Raw genomic sequence first — 16,386 nt, 5'->3', positions numbered from 1 at the left:
CTGAGGGAACTTCTACTCTGAAAATATAGGTACAGAGTGAGTTTAGGCAGGAGTTTTGTGAATCACAGTGCAGCCTAAAAGTGGGACTTGAGTGCCCAAGTACCTTTTGTGAATCTATGCCTAATTCAGCTCCCACTGAAATCAATGGGAATCCCTTTCATTGACTTCAATGGTGGTTGGATCAGACCCCAAAAGAAACTCAGAAAAAACACGCACAACCCCCACACTGCCAATTTTGTAATTACCCTTATGTCAAAGAAGGGTGTAAAAAGCATGAAGATCAAAAAGTAACATGTAAAATGTTGATTCTACTGCCATTTGTCTGAAGACAGACAACAGCTGGTCATATTTTCCCCACTGTAAGTAGCCATGTAAAATGTAAGCCTTTTCTGAGCATCTTGTGTTGATGCTAATGTTGATGTTTTCCATGACGACTTACAACATTCTCTGTAGTAGTGCAAAGCATTTTTACTGGCTGTTTGTTTTCATTTTACATAAAAATTACATGTTTATAGAAGTAAAACTTTCCTACACGTATTAGTTCATCTGTATTCACATTTTAACCCAGTGTAAAACAAAGCCAACTCAAAACTTGGAAAGGGGCTTTTTCTTCCTCCTATTGTAAAGATGTTGATGGCAGAGCAGCACCATCTGGTTGCAATTATTTTGCCTACCAATATAGTCCATACAAGACAGAGTATAAACTACAAATGGGAAAAATGTATGATTACAAGCCTATGGAAGGAAGGGAAGTGAACCAAAGGGATTTTGTCAGTATGTCACATCTGAATTGATGTCTTTGAAACAGGCACTTAAGGATGACAAGCCAACAATTTGACCTACTTTTGCCAAGGGTCCTGCAAATAACCGAACAGTAAGACACTCACTAAGAAGGGCTGCATTAACTATTCAACATGTGACCCCGTAACAATGAGGTGTACTCATTTACTCCATACTCACAGTAACATTATTCCTAATCTGTTACCCCAACCTGAGTTCTCAGATTCAAGCAATAAGATGGAGTCCTTCAGAAAGTATCATTCTTGTAAACTTGAAACAGAAAGTATCATTCTGTAAGAGCAGATTCTTAGAAAAATATTTGCCTGACTTCATTCAAAATATTAAAGGAGCTGAGTGAAATGGGGGATAAATATAACCACTGATCATGCCTATAACCCAAATGGTCCTGCACACTACATATTGGCAGACTCCAACCTTTAGTGTCATTTCATGAATGTTACTTATTAGCTTTTGCTATTTGCCTAAAATGTGCTGCATAAAATTACACTAAGGACATTCTCCTCCTAACAGACATGTATTTGACTTTATTCATGTGAGCAGTCACACTGAAGTAAATGGGACTGCTTAAAACTTCAATTTAATTATGTGCAACTAAGATTTTGAAACACAGGGCATATTGTAACAAACCAGCAGTAAGGGAAGGAAAAATGTAACTGAAGAGTTATATTACAATCTCTTTACTGCTGCATTTCCCTGGAGCAGTTGTGTGCAGAACATCTCTTCTTACGCTTGCATATCACAATGTAAACACAATGGGCAGCAAGGGATGAGCAAGTTTTTCAAATATTCCTGGAATGTTGCTCAGCAGCTGAGAGATTAATCACCCTCCATAATCATCTCAAACCAATATGGTTAAACCTAACACTGAGCTTGTTATATATTCAATGCATCCAAAAAAATAAAAAAAAAATAAAAAGGTCAATGCAGTATCATGGTTGATAATTTAAGATACTGTAAATCAAGCAAAGTTATATTGTAGTTCTCCCAGAAACTATCATTTATCCACAGGGCATGCACGTAACATTGAGTATATGTTGTAAGAGGTATACACCAATACACATATACAATGTGGCAGATTTACCGCTGCTCTGGGAAGCATAACTAAATCTCCTGACTTGTAGCATTATAGTTGAAATGTTAACCAGACATTAACAGATTTTATGCACTGAATTTTCATGTTTGTTTTTTTAAAAAGGTGAGCTGTACTTATTGCTTTTCTCTTCCTGCATCATAAAGGCACTATATTAAATATAACCAGGAAAAAGTAAAACACGTGCTCCAGGTATGTTACTACACTGAAGATCCAAGTATTAAAGAAGAAAAAACAATACATGAGACATCAAATATTCTAAGATCATATGCAAACACATTACTTATAACACATTTCTATTATTCTCCTTACTATCCGACTAGCTTAAAAAAACCAAATTATGTGCCCCAAAATTTACTGTGATCGAAATCCACCTCTATTCTCTCCTAAAATATCCACATACATATTACAAAGTAGATTTTTTTCTCTCCTTTCTTTCCACTGTTTCTTTTTCCCTATTCTTGCGGTGGAAAAGCTAATTTGCAGTCACGAGTTCCCCAATTGATTCAGGAAGTGATGAAATTTGTGATCATTCTATTCTCTTTTATATATGAAGGAGAAAGACTGAATACCAGTATAGCTAAAACACATCTTGCAGGACGGCGAGAAATGACCACAGCAGCAGCTAGGCTTCTAGAAATGTGATATGGCATGTAAAAGGTAATGCGCCTGTGCAAAAAAAAAAAAAAAAAACACAGATCAGGCACATCTCACCCATTTCCTGCCACAAAAGTAACTCAATGCACAAGATAAAGGAAAAGATTGTTATTAATATGTAGCTGAATGTTTAGATCTGAAGAAGCTGGCACTCTTAAGACAGATAAAGTGCCTATTTTGTAAGGACTAAATGACAGTTTTCAATTGACAAAAGGTCTTTTCACTATGCTTCTATAGTAGTAGTAGTAGAAGTAACACTTGAAGCACCTCACATCTTCCTAGCACGATACAAATAACAATCCTGCATTTGCCAAATTTCAGCAAACTAAGCCCCACTTTAGCAAAGTGAAACCAATCATCCATCCCTCCCATAACCCCCCTGCTCCACACACAGACGCTGAATCCCATCCTCTTCCCTCCAGTGTTGGTAAAGGCCTACTTGAAATAAGCAGTTACTCAGAGTAGAATGTGTATGTAGATCTTCTTAGTACGATACTTCCTCGGGGCTTGTCGACATAAGAAAGGTACACCTATGTAAGTTAAGATGTGAGTTTAAACCACTGTTATTCTTGTGTAACTCCCAACACAGACTCACCTCAGGCAAGTCTACACTACAGAATTAAGTTGACCTAAGTTACATTGAAGTACAGCCACTGCAGTCATTAAATCGCTTTTGCATGTCCACACTACATTCCTTGTGTCGGTGGCATGCGTTCTCACCAGAAACATTCGCACCAATTTAACTGTCAGTATGGGGCATTTGGGGATGGTTTCTGAAAGGCAGCAATAGTCTATGTAAGTAATGCAGTTTCTACACTGACACTGCATTGACCTAAGTGCTTGTGGAGTTATTAAAGTTATTAAGTCAGTGTAGTGGGCAAGTTACATCGGTGGAAGCCACATTTTAGTGTAGACACTTACAGAGTTAAGTCAATATAAGGCAGCTTATTTAATGCTATTTGCCTAAATCGGTATGTAGACCAGGCCTTATTCGGCACAAGAATGTCTTTTTCCAGTTTATCTTATGTTGCTTTGGAAATGGTTTAACCTAAGCCTTAAAAAGCCACTCTCATTCTGGAACAATTTCCATTAATAATTATACCCGTATGACTGCAGCAGTTTAACTATACCAACATAGCTATACTGAAGTAACTAGCAAAACTTTCCTATGTAGAAAAGACCTGAAGTGCTTTAAAAGCAGTAAAATAGTTAACAATGTTGACATTTAAAGTACCATCATTGTTAGAGTTAGCACCCATTGAAGTAAATGGAGCAGCTCACATCTCAGAGCTATTGTTACAGGCTCCCTGCAAACTCAAATATCACTACTGATTACACTGTCATTTTCAATATATATTTTAACATGAAAGTTGAGACTGTGCTGAACAATTAAGAGGCCCACTGAAGTAATTGACTACCATAACAGGCTCTGAAATAGGTAAGCATTTTCCCCATTTTACTGGTGGGAAAATGGAGATTCATATTCACAAAGCAAAATAGCTAGGATTAGAGCTAACAATTTTGACTCCTAGTTCTTTGGAGTCATCCCTCTGCAGTATCTACCTATTGTATAGGCCAGACAGACAAGTACCCAAGACATATTATGAATTCACAACCATCAAAATTATAGCTTTACATAGTAGAGCACTGAAAAGATAAAGTTATACTGCCTAAGACTTTATTTTAATCCTTCTGGGATGAAGCCTGAAATTTTATTAATTTGAGGCATTCAAGCCACCTCTTTAAGTCATAAAAGCAACAGTTTAAGCATTTCCATTAAATAAATCAATTCATATTATGAAATAATTTTAGTATTCTAAATACAATTTTGAAATGGGCTCTCTGACAATTAAACTACTAAAAAGCGTCACAGCCTCTTTGGGGCTGTGATTTAATATCAAAATTTTTGTCTTTCACCACTTAATGTATTAAAATAGTTGTTTCACAGTAAGTGTGAGGAAGACTAAAACAGCTATGTTCTCCATTTCCAATAATTTCTACACATTTAGTCCACATGGTAATTTGGCTTGAAGGCTATGAAGAGCCTCAGCCAGTTTGAAAATGCAGTGAGTATTTAATATGCAAATTCTAAGAAACAAACTATTTTTTACACAATAAGATTATAAATCAAATAGCCAGGATCAATTCACATAATCCTGCCTCCCACAGATTATTCTCTTGAACAATATTCAATTAATTAGGCATTCCTCAGTCCACACCTTCGAATGTAGAGCTCTTCCCTCCCATCTTCTCCATTATCTTGAAAGTATCTAGCAAACAGCAACTACAGGAAGCTCATTTTACCCTTCTCCTAGCTAGCATAAGTTACTTGTGTCAATTCCGGTGTCAAATATACCTGAAAGCAGGATGCCAACAATTATTTTAACACTGATAAAATGCATCTCAGAACTACGGTAAGAGCAGCATTTATCACAGCTAAAAAACTCTTCCATCTGACGAACTGCAATACCATTCTCAGATACTGTAATGGAGCATAAAGTGACCCTGTTAAAGACTAACAACATTACACTGAAGCTAAGGCTATGTCTACACTGCACTTTTAAACCGACAAAAGTTTTACAAAAAGCACCAGTGGTGAACAGTGCTTTGTCAGAGGGAGAGTGTCCCACCATCCCTTTTTGGGGGTTGCTTTATGTTGTCAACAGGAGAGCTCTCTCCTGCCAGCAAAGAGAGGCAAGACTGCGTACCTTACAGCAGCATGGCTGTAGCAGCACAACTGTGCCACTGTAAGGTACACAGTGTAGGCATGGAAACAAGAGATCTGAGTCTCTAAGAATGCATGTCTTTGCACTGATCAGCTGAATGCTGAACAATAGTTCCCCCCCCCCCCCATGCAGAAGCTGAAATGTTAAAAAAACCTCTCTAATCAATGGAAACTGCAGATGCTCAACACCTTTTAAAGTTAGGCCACAGTCATCTACATATTATTTGACCACCACCAAAGTCAGTAGTCCTCAGCCTTATTCCATCTAACCTAGGTCCCCCTCTCACTTAGCAATAGGGAAAAGGCAGGGTGGTCATGACTCCCTGATACACTTAAACATGTTGCAGGTACTGTTAAGTTTCTTTTTTACTTAATAGGCAAGAGTTGCAAATCACTTAAATTATGTTGTTTTAATACCTTTAAGCTTTTGTTGTTTTCCTTTCTGTGCTAAGGGAGCGAAAATTCTTATTAAACAATTCTCATGCGTTACTTTTTTGCCTTTCCTCACAATGAGTGTGTCGAGCCAGGTTAGACTATGACCAAAGCACAGGAACTTGCATCAGCTAACAAAGTGGCAAAATACTTAGCAGGGCTTGGAAAAAGTGGAGTAATGACTGGATTAAGTCTAATATTTCACAGCTCACACAAAAATGAGAAGGGGGAGGATGCTTCCACAGAGAGGTCCAGACGAAAAGCCATGGTGAAAAAACTCAATCCCCAGTAACGGAAGGACAGGGGAGAAAGATGCTAGGATTCCTATCAGGGAGCTACTTTTGGACCATGCTTGGGGAATCATCTTTCCTAACAGCCTCTGACTAGTATGTGCTCATCAGTTTAAATTCCTGTCATGTTCTCCCTCAGGCTCCTGGAAGTGAACAGGAATGCTCTCCCATCTTCCCAATCCAGCCATCCACTCCAGAGGCTCCTAGCTGCTTTGAGGGGTGGGCTCTCTGCTACTTTTGAATCCCTTCTCACCTTTAAATCCAGATCCTTCCTCTGCTTTCAAAGAGCACAAGCAGCAAAAATTGATGCCAGCCAGTTTTATTACTGTCCACAGGATTCTGAGTAGCGTTAGTGAAACTGACAAGCATCATATTAATCTAGGAAAAAACTTTAAGCAGAAGCACTCCAGAACCATTTGTCTGAAGGCAACAGTGCATCTGAAGGTTCTCTTTTAAAAATAGCTGGAGCTCTGGATGGCTTAACTCTCCCTAGGAAGATTTACTACTCAACACAAAGAAGCAGGAGAGTAGATTTTTGAAGACCTGATACTTTGCTCTATCTGAGCACCTTGCACTTCAGAGTACTCTGCAAACATGAACTAATACAGCTCACTCTGTCGCGTGAAGCACATAGTTTTGAGAAAGTCTCACTTCCTTCCTGAGCACTGCAGCTCAGAATACTGTACAGTTTTTTTTTTAAACCTGCAGCCCTCCATTATACAAATCTGGCCCAAAAGAATCAAAATGTACTTCCAGAGCAGATAAGCAGGTAATATGTTGACACTTGAACAGAGTGGATCTGAAAGAGAAGAATAGCCATTTGCTATGCAGGGAAGACTCTCAGATTGGCCAGTTAGTTACATTGTTAGCAACTGATAACACTGATCTTGTCATATCTTGTGTGCATACCCAGGATTAATGCCTACGCAGAATCAAATAATACAAACAATGGAACTATCTGTTGCACTTGGCACAAAAACTCAGTCATCAGTTGAATAGTTTTGCATGATACTCATTGAAATTAAAGAGCAGATGACCCTAAGAGGCTAGGTACAAGGCAGAATCCAAAACCACCAATCCAAAAATGGGTTTCAGTGCATAAGAACGGCCTCACTGGCCCAATATCCTGTTTTCCAATAGTGGCCAATGCCAGGTACCCCAGAGGAATAAATTGTTTGTGTGTTGGAGCTAGGATATCAATGGAATAATAATCTGGCTACATTTTTAAATGTGTCAGGAATTTTTAGAAATAAAAGTTAAATTTATACAAACATTTAAAATTAGTTGCCAAAACTTTGTGGGTGCACTGCGAATTCTAACCATTTTCTCATGCCCTTCCTAACTTTGTTTCCGTTCCTGCATACCTTTCAGAATCAAGTACTTAAATTTGCATATTTCTCCCCCATTGTGCTTTTGCTGTTTCATTATTGTCCTTGTACATTGTGTGCCTGTTCTGAACCTCTCAAACATAATAAAAATAAAGCTATTTTCTTTAGTAGTAAATTGCAAGCAGCACAATTCAAATAAAAAGAAAAGGAGTACTTGTGGCACCTTAGAGACTAACAAATTTATTTGAGCATAAGCTTTCGTGAGCTACAGCTCACTTCATTGGATGCACAAATTTAAATAGTAACTTAATTGACAACTCGCCCCACTTTTTGGCACAATGTGATCAGTTAGTTTGGAAACCTCTGCTCTATGGCCCAAGCAGAACAAGGCCGCTGTGTGACGCTGCCGATTCTAATCCCATAGGGCACAGTTCCAGGTAGGACATAAAAACATGGAAGCAGAGCTGCCACCAGTTTCATAAGAGAAATTGGCTTCTCTACCTGTAACCCAGAAGCTACCACTCCTGAGAACAGGGTACTATTTAATATGAACAACAGAAAGAAGCTGCTACCAAAGGGAGCTGCCTCCTTTGCATTGGAGCAATCTGTCAGGGGATCCATAGCCAAGATCACTGGAAACAGAGGGAGCACTGCGGACCTTGAAATAGGTGGATAAGCAGATACAGGAGCCAGGATCATGGAACTCGTTGCAGGGAGGACAAAGATTGCTGAAGAGGCAATCGACCTCATGGTGGGCTTGAGCTTGCTTATGTGCGGTGGGAGTAATCAATTTTAATCAGGATGTGACTGGAAAGCAGAAAGGGGCAGAATGCATTTAAATTTATTTTGATGGGCGTTGAAGTTGATTGTGGGTGGCAAAAAAACATTTCCTTACCACTGAGAGGTGGTCCCCTGTTCAGAAAATTTTTGGGAAGTTTAAATTATTTGTTAAATTTGCTCAGCCACCTTCTACAGGGTTTTTGTTTGTTTTATTTTGTTTTGTTAAGTTCAATGGTTTGCTGATTTACATGGTCAGATAATTTTACCACTGTGCTAGCAGCAATGTTTAAAACTATTGCTTCCACTCAGTCTGAGAAAATGAGATTTCTTTTTGTCTCATCACCACGTAGGACTGAATTTATTCCAACACCATTCAAAAAGGATCAAAGTTAATTACAAAAAATCAAAAATACTTTAATGCTGGTGAAAGACACTTCATTGCATACAAAATTGAAATACTCTTATTAGAGATATGGTACAGCAAGGCAATAACAGTGCAAATGTCCCATGCACTCTTTGATATGCCTCAATCTTTACTTGACAAGACCTAAGGAAGGTGGCAGTGAAGAAGACAGTTCACTCCATTCTTAGTCTTGCTGAGATTCACAAGACGACACCTAATAAGCGTCAGCAGTAGCAACAGCTGTATGAACCTGTTTTGACCAAGTTCTGAATTGCATCCATCAATTTATTACTAGTTCATGACCAGTAACACCTTTCAGCACAGGTGCTGGAACTAGGGGTGCCCTGTGGCTTGACGTGGTTTCTGTTATATACAGGGTTTACAGTTTGGTTCAATGGCTCTCGGCACTCCCACTATAAAAATTGTTCCAGAATCCCTGTCTTTCAGATCCAACCAACTCAGGTCAGATACAAAAAGCAACTGAGGGGTGAAGATTCACCGTTGTGAAGACATCTTTTAAGCTACCTGGTTCACCAATGATTGCATGTCTATCCATATACAGCATAACATTTGAAGTCTCTCAGTATACATTTTTAAAACAAACGCAATAGAAAGCAGTACCCAAACTTCTCAGCATGGAGCCAAACATTTTCTTTGATTGTGGCCCCTAGACTCTTTAATGTCCTGTTCTGCTCCCTTTGCACCAGAAGCCACAAGTAAGCTTCCTGCAACATGCAGGGCACTAACATGCTGCGTGCTACCTATCTCCCGAAACCACGTTCCTTCCCCCACAAACCCACTTGCCCTTAAAAGTAGGCCAGCGGGAATTCAGAACTAGTAGAGAATGATGTTTTTATTGCCAATCATCTTTCAGTAGCTATTCTAATTATAAAATAGCTATAGTTAGCTGAATTGATTACCAGTTTCTTTTGCAAGTTTTCTTGTGGCTGCAATACATGACTGTGAATCAGGAGTAACATTCTAGTCTTGCTCTACTACAAACTTGCTATGTAACCCTGGGCAAGTCACCTGACTTCAGTGCTTTAGTTTCTCCATCTGCAGAGTAGGGATAACATTTCCTTAGAAGCTTGATGTAATCAAGTCTGTAAAGCACTCAGATCCTAGGATAAAAGGTATTATACAAGTGAAACATTCTCTTCCTACATCTACATGGAATATTTTTTTTTATCAGTATCCAAAAGAGTTAGCTGTCTCTTGCCCGGGACCCTGGGCCAGCTTCATCTAGAGCGGCTTCATTTTCACAGCACTAGGAGCAGCAGCAGCAAGGTTCTCAACCACACCTTCTCAAAGTTCAGCTGCTCAGAGCAGCTCCATTGCTGGGTTGGGGAAAGACATGCTAAGTGGAAACAGAAAGGAAGTCAGAACTCCAGTCCCACTCAGATCCTCATCTAGTATCTGACAGCTCCAAGGCAGAGATCAGCTCAGATCTTCTTCTTACTCTACTACTTCAAAGTTCCAGACACAGCATAGGGATTCTCCCCTCTAAGAGCAAAGAGTTTCAAGGGCAAGTGTAATGCTATGCAACTCCCACTATCATGCAGCAAACTTAGTGACCTGAAATATTCTCTCTTCACAAGGTATTGAAGCAAGGTCAGGAGAGGGGCATTCTCTCAAGCCACAAATCATAAAAGTTAAGCAGTTTGTGTTGCCTTACTGGTTTGAGCTGCTTGTTGGGGGGGGGGGGGGGGGGGAAGGGGCAGGGTGAAGCCTGGGATGCACAGAATTATTATCTACCCTAGAGAAAAAACATCACTGAAATCTGCCTGGGTTTCACTTAGAAATAGACAAGTTGTACAATTTCCATTTATGGATTATATTCCATACACCAAACACCGAAGACTACTATGTTCCTAACTCAGTTCTCCAGTTATTGATAGCCTAGCACAACAGTAATGGACTGACTCCCAAGATAAGTCAGGAAGGGCTTGCCCAACTGTCCACCAATAGGCTGATATGAGTGATTTGGGGCCTCAAGTGAGGCCAAGGGATAAGTACCCTGTTGACAAGCCCAACCCATGTCCCTTGACATCTGTTGGGATTCCGACCAGGTTACTGTCTTTGGACAATGCTTGGGGACTCCATTTTTCATATTACCTTCTGGCTAATAAATGTTCTGACAAATAAGTCTTCTCTCACCCCCTGGGCTGCTGGAAAGAAGTAGAAGCTAGTAGCTAACGCTGCTGGTTGAGGTGGGGAAGCTACTCTACCTGATTCCCAGCCTCCTGCATTTGAAGTGGGTCTCCTCTACTCCTTTTGTTTTTGTCCTCCCATAACCACCCCAGGGCCTCACTGCAGTTTTTCATGGCATTCTCCGTCAGCATCAGATTGAAATTTACCTGTTTTTTTTATATTTTATTTTATTTTATTATGCCCACTTCAAACTACAGGGTGGCAACAAGGAACTTAACCAGAGTCTTAATTTCACACTGCTGCTGGGTAAATCTATGAACAGATCTTTCCACAGCCTGAAAGAAAGGTATACCTTAATTTGACACTGGAGTAAACATTATTTTAGGAAGGTAGTTTCTAGAAATTATTCTTTGAAAATAGAGATGCCAATCAACTTCACTGCACTAAAGTGCTTTTAACAACAGCTTTATCTTCCAATTTTACACTCAAAACCCTTTTTTTGTGTGCTGCAGAACTGATCTGGACACATCATACATCAATTGAAAGCACATGACGAACAGACAGGAATAGGATTGGCTTTTTTTTAAGTCAATTAGTGACAGACTGGCAGGTAGGGTGCTCACTAAAAAAACCCATTTACTTGGCACAATTCATACATCAGTTCACTTAGCAAAACCATAGCTGGCAAAAAAAGATCGATTACTGCAGATTCCCTCATTTCTTTCCATCCCATTCCCCTCTTTTGAGGGGAAAACAGATACAGTTTTTATTTTCTTGCAATTCCTATGAGCTAAGAGTAAATCTGATTTGTGCCTAGAAGACTGTATGGAATTAAAATGCAAAACACACCAACAGCACTGAAATGGAGAAATGTAATTGCAAATAAATACCTTGCACAGTTTACTGATTATGCAGTCAAGATAAACAGACTGCTGAGAGCTCTCTGCAGAGATATCTAATCACACATGACTATAGTCTCCTATTTCGAAGTGTTCAGTGGTAGAACAGAACCAAGCTACCAAAAGGGTACTCTAACATACAACAAACAGTTAACTGGGAACAGGTCTGTGACAAGGAAGAGAAGTGATTTTTTTTCCTCGAAATAAAAATTAATTACACATGCAAGACATCCACGTGTGAAGGATAAGATGGCTTCTCAAGACCTCGTCTAAATTACAGATAGAAAGAATCCTCTGACTTGGTTCTAACACGGTTATCCTCTGGTTACAACATGGTTTAAACTGTAATGGGAACAGGACATAGATATATTATACAAATCTTGGGGTTTGTTATGGGTGCACTCTCTCCCCCAAGCTACCGATTTTAGTCATGCTTAAGCCAGATCCTCTGACTTGGCTACAATTGTCCCAAAATGGGGTCTCAAGACATACAGTGGAACAGATACATAGGGAACTCAAATATAGTTGAGCTCAAGTCACAAGGAAGCTGAAACAGTTCTGAATTGGTTCAATGCCATGCCAACTACAATTCTGGTTACAGTGAGGCTGCTCTTGTGGGAGGGGGAAGTGAAACCCACACTATAACAAGTTTCTTAGCTCCATACAGTCTTCTCTAATTTGGCATTAAAAACTACCAGTGCAATCTCTTCCATTTAATATTCACTCCTCCCTCTCCATATCTGACACAAAATCCCTTGCATCACAGAAACTGGTGACTGTATTTCTGTCACCTTCCACTCCTAAACATTTAGCAAACAGAAGTACCTTGAAAGTTAAAGAAAAAGAGAGACTCTATCTAATCAAGGCCGATTTCATTGCTGAAACAACAGTATATGAACCATCACACAAACATTGTCAGCGTAGACTAATGCTGTGTAATCTAAAAATGAGCATCAGAGGGAGTAGACATTCAGAACGCACACACACTCGACAGGGACAGAGCTGCAGTACCAAGTCTTGCTCTTTTGGAAGCTGATTCCTTCATTTGTGACTAATTTTAAGACAGTATCCTAAGGTACCTCATTCTCATGATGAAAGCTTTTCTAACCTGTCGGTAGTGAGGCATTTATCTCAGTCTTCTTTTTTTCCCCCTTCCCCTCCACCTCCTCAGATCTTTCATTCAAGTCTACATCAGGATGACCCAGAAGAGCTAAGATCATGCCAGGTTTTCATAAAGAAACAAAACACAGCTCACCTAGAGGAAGACACTGCAGAAACCCCAGCTGTTGTAGAGGAGAATGGAAGTGGTGGGAGGGAGAGACAGATGCACAAAAGGGACTAGGGGCTGGAGTATAAACAGAGAATAAAAGTGACAGGCAGATTGCAATGGTGGAAGAAAAGAGAAATATAAAGGGCTCATGGGGAACTGGGATAAGGGGCAATAAAATTTACTAAGAGAAATGTGGGTCGGAGTATGTGCTAAGAGTACCAACTGTATTGGGGAAAGGAGAGGAATTAGATCCTCAAGTTGATTTAGGAGAGGGAATTGGGAGAGCAGAAAATAGAAGTCTTAAAAGGATCAGGGAAAGGGGAGCAAGGGGAAAGGAGGTTAGAGAGAAATAAAAAGTGCCAAGATTTTGAGAATTGGCAAAGAAATAAAAGATGTGGGGGGAGGGTAAATAAATGGAAGAAGAGAAGACTGGAGAATAAGGGAAGAGGAATAGAAAAGGGAGGAGATTCCGCGGGGGGGGCGGGGGGGAGGTGAGAAAGGTAAGGAGGGAGATAATGGTGCAGGCACAAGAAGTGGGAATAAAACAGCAGAAATGCTAGGAGAATCGGGGGCGCGGGGGAGAGAAGAGGAGAAGAGCTAACTGCCTTGGGCAATGAGGGGAAGAGGGGGGTAGCTGCACAAGAGGGGCCATGAGGGGCTGGGGGTAGCTGCGATGTGGGACTATGGTGGGAAGGGGATCGGGGCCGCTGTGCCAGGGGGCTGTGGGGTGAAGGTGGCTGCACACGGGGGCTATAGAGGGTTGGGGGTAGCTGAGCCGGCGGGGGGGGGCTTTGGGGGAGGGGGAGCTGTACAAGGGGGCTAAGGGAGGCTGGGGGTACCTGCGCCGGGAAGGGAGCTATGGGGCGAATGTGGGGAGGTTGCTGCACGAGGGGGGCTACAGAGGATTCAGGGTAGCAGCACGGGAGGCTACGGGGGGAGGAGAAGACGTAGCTGCACAAGGGGGCTATGCGGGGCTGGGGGTAGCTGCGCCGGGGGGCTATGGGGGACGCTGGTGCACAAGGGAGCTATGGCGGGGGCTGAGGGGTAGCTGCGCCGGGGGGGCTCTTGGGGGGGGGTAGCTGCACCGGGGGGGCTCTTGGGGGGCTGGAGGTAGCTGTGCCGGGGGGGCTCTTGGGGGAGGGGGGTGCACAAGGGGGCTATGAGGAGCTGGGGTAGCTCGCCGGGGGGCTATAGCGGGGGGGCGTGCACAAGGGGGCTATGAGAGGCTGGGGGTAGCTGCGCCGGGGGGGGGGGCTATAGGGAGGGAGGGGTGCCAAGCAGGCTATGGGGGGCTGGGGGTAGCTGTGCCGGGGGTCTATGGGGGGGTGCACAAGGGCGATATGGGGGGCTGGGGGTAGCTGCGCCAGGGCGGCTATGGGAGGGGGGGTGCACAAGGGAGCTATGGGTAGCTGTGCCAGGGGTCTATGGGGGGTGCACAAGGGCAATATGGGGGGCTGGGGGTAGCTGCGCTGGGGGGCTTTGGGGGGAGGGGGTGCACAAGGGGGTTATGGGGGGCTGGGGGTAGCTGCGCCGGGGGGCTATGGGGGGAGGGGGTGCACAAGGGGGCTATGGGGGGCTGGGGGTAGCTGCGCTGGGGGGGCTATGGGGGGAGGGGGTGCACAAGGAGGCTATGGGGGGCTGGGGGTAGCTGCGCCGGGGGGGGCTATGGGGGGAGGGGGGTGCACAAGGGGGCTGGGGGGGCTATGGGGGGTAGCTGCGCCGGGGGGCTATGGGGGGAGAGGGGTGCACAAGGGGGCTGGGGGGGCTATGGGGGGTAGCTGCGCCGGGGGGCTATGGGGGGAGAGGGGTGCACAAAGGGGCTAGGGGGGCTGGGGGAGACGGGGGTGCACAAGGGGGCTGGGGGTAGCTGCGCCGGGAGGCTATGAGGGGAGGGGGGAGCACAAGGGGGCTAGGGGGGGCTATGGGGGAGGGGGTGCACAAGGGGGCTATGGGGGGCTGGGGGTAGCTGCGCCAGGGGGCTATGGGGGGTGCACATGGGGGCTATGGGGGGCTGGGGGTAGCTGCGCCGGGGGGGCTATGGGGGAGGTGGTGCACAACGGGGCTATGGGGGGCTGGGGGTAGCTGCGCCGGGAGGCTATGGGGGAGGGGGGTGCACAAGGGGGCTAGGGGGGGCTATGGAGGGAGGGGGATGCACAAGGGGGCTAGGGGGGGCTGGGGGTAGCTGCGCCGGGGGGGCTATGGGGGGAGGTGGTGCACAAGGGGGCTATGGGGGGCTGGGGGTAGCTGCGCCAGGGGGGCTATGGGGGGAGGGGGTGCACAAGGGGGCTATGGGGGGCTGGGGGTAGCTGCGCCAGGGGGCTATGGGGGAGGGGGGTGCACAAGGGGGCTGGGGGGGCTATGGGGGAGGGGGGTGCACAAGGGGGCTATGGGGGGCTGGGGGTAGCTGCGCCAGGGGGCTATGGGGGGTGCACAAGGGGGCTATGGGGGGCTGGGGGTAGCTGCGCCAGGGGGCTATGGGGGGGGTGCACAAGGGGGCTGGGGGGGCTATGGGGGGAGGAGGGTGCACAAGGGGGCTATGGGGGGCTGGGGGTAGCTGCGCCGGGAGGCTATGGGGGTAGGGGGGTGCACAAGGGGGCTGGGGGGGGCTATGGGGGAGGGGTGCACAAGGGGGCTATGGGGGGCTGGGGGTAGCTGCGCCGGGGGGCTATGGGGGGAGGGGGGTGCACAAGGGGGCTAGGGGTAGCGGCGCCGCGGGGACGGGACGGATGAAGCAGCCGCCCAGGAGCAGGGCCGCGAAGCAGCGGCCCGCGAGGCACGAGCCCGCCGGGAGGCCAGCGCCAGGCCGGGGGGGCGGAGGGGGGGGCTGCGCGTAACTCACCAGCCTGTCCCGCCACCTCCCGGCTCGGCGCAGCGGCCCCACTTCCCGCGAGCCAGGACCTGGCCGGAGGCGGCGGTTCAGCCGCAGCCCCTTAAAGCGGCAGGCCGCGGCCCCGGGAGACGGGGCGGGGACGAGTGGCCCGCTCCTCCCCTCGGCCCGCCACCGAGTGAGACGGGCGGGGCTTCGTCCCTCCCTGAGCCTGGCCACATCGGGATCGGGGCCTCTCCCTGCCCCGGAGGCCATTCGGGGCCCGCCCCAGCGTTGGGGGGTAGTTTAAGGGATTCCTCTGCCCCTCCCCCACACTTGGCTTTCGAACCCCTACGCCCTCCCCCCACCCAACCCAAACACCAGCCCTTCGGACCGGCCCCCTGCACGACCCGGCACCCCACACATGGGGGGGTCACTTGTGGTTCTGCCCCATGCGCACCCCTCAGCTAGACATGCCGGTGGTACTCAGGGGGTCCCCCACCCCCACATGCGTGTGGCAGTCAGCTGATCCCATTGCACACACAGACCCCCAATGCACGCACACAAGGATCAGGGGTCCCACAGCAAACCCTTTTACACGTAGCAGGCAGAGGTCCTGTTGCCACACCTATAGGGCACTTGCGGGGTAATCACAAGGTCCCTCTCCCCCCTAAAATAACTTTTATTTCTTTGGGGCTATTACAACAGCAGGGCACCCACAGCAAGATAACCTTCAGCCTCAGAAACTTGAGGA

General features: G+C 45.4%; 1 protein-coding gene across 4 annotated transcripts in view; it reads right to left on the bottom strand.

Annotated features, from left to right (window-relative positions):
- Window positions 1–15,802, bottom strand: part of CSGALNACT2 (chondroitin sulfate N-acetylgalactosaminyltransferase 2) — a 57,288-nt gene extending 41,486 nt beyond the window's left edge. The window contains exon 1 of one of the 4 annotated variants that reach the window (XM_074958692.1): window positions 15,666–15,802. The gene's annotated coding sequence lies outside the window, so the exon portion shown is untranslated. Of the gene's footprint in view, window positions 1–12,811; window positions 12,875–15,665 lie in introns of those variants that run through there. The other 3 variants (XM_074958693.1, XM_074958695.1, XM_074958694.1) reach the window with 3 other exon arrangements.
- Between the last annotated feature and the right edge of the window lie 584 nt (window positions 15,803–16,386).

This window comes from Natator depressus, chromosome 7 (assembly GCF_965152275.1).
Source record: "Natator depressus isolate rNatDep1 chromosome 7, rNatDep2.hap1, whole genome shotgun sequence".
NCBI classification, from domain to species: Eukaryota; Metazoa; Chordata; order Testudines; family Cheloniidae; genus Natator; species Natator depressus.
This window is presented reverse-complemented; position numbering and strand designations above follow the sequence as displayed.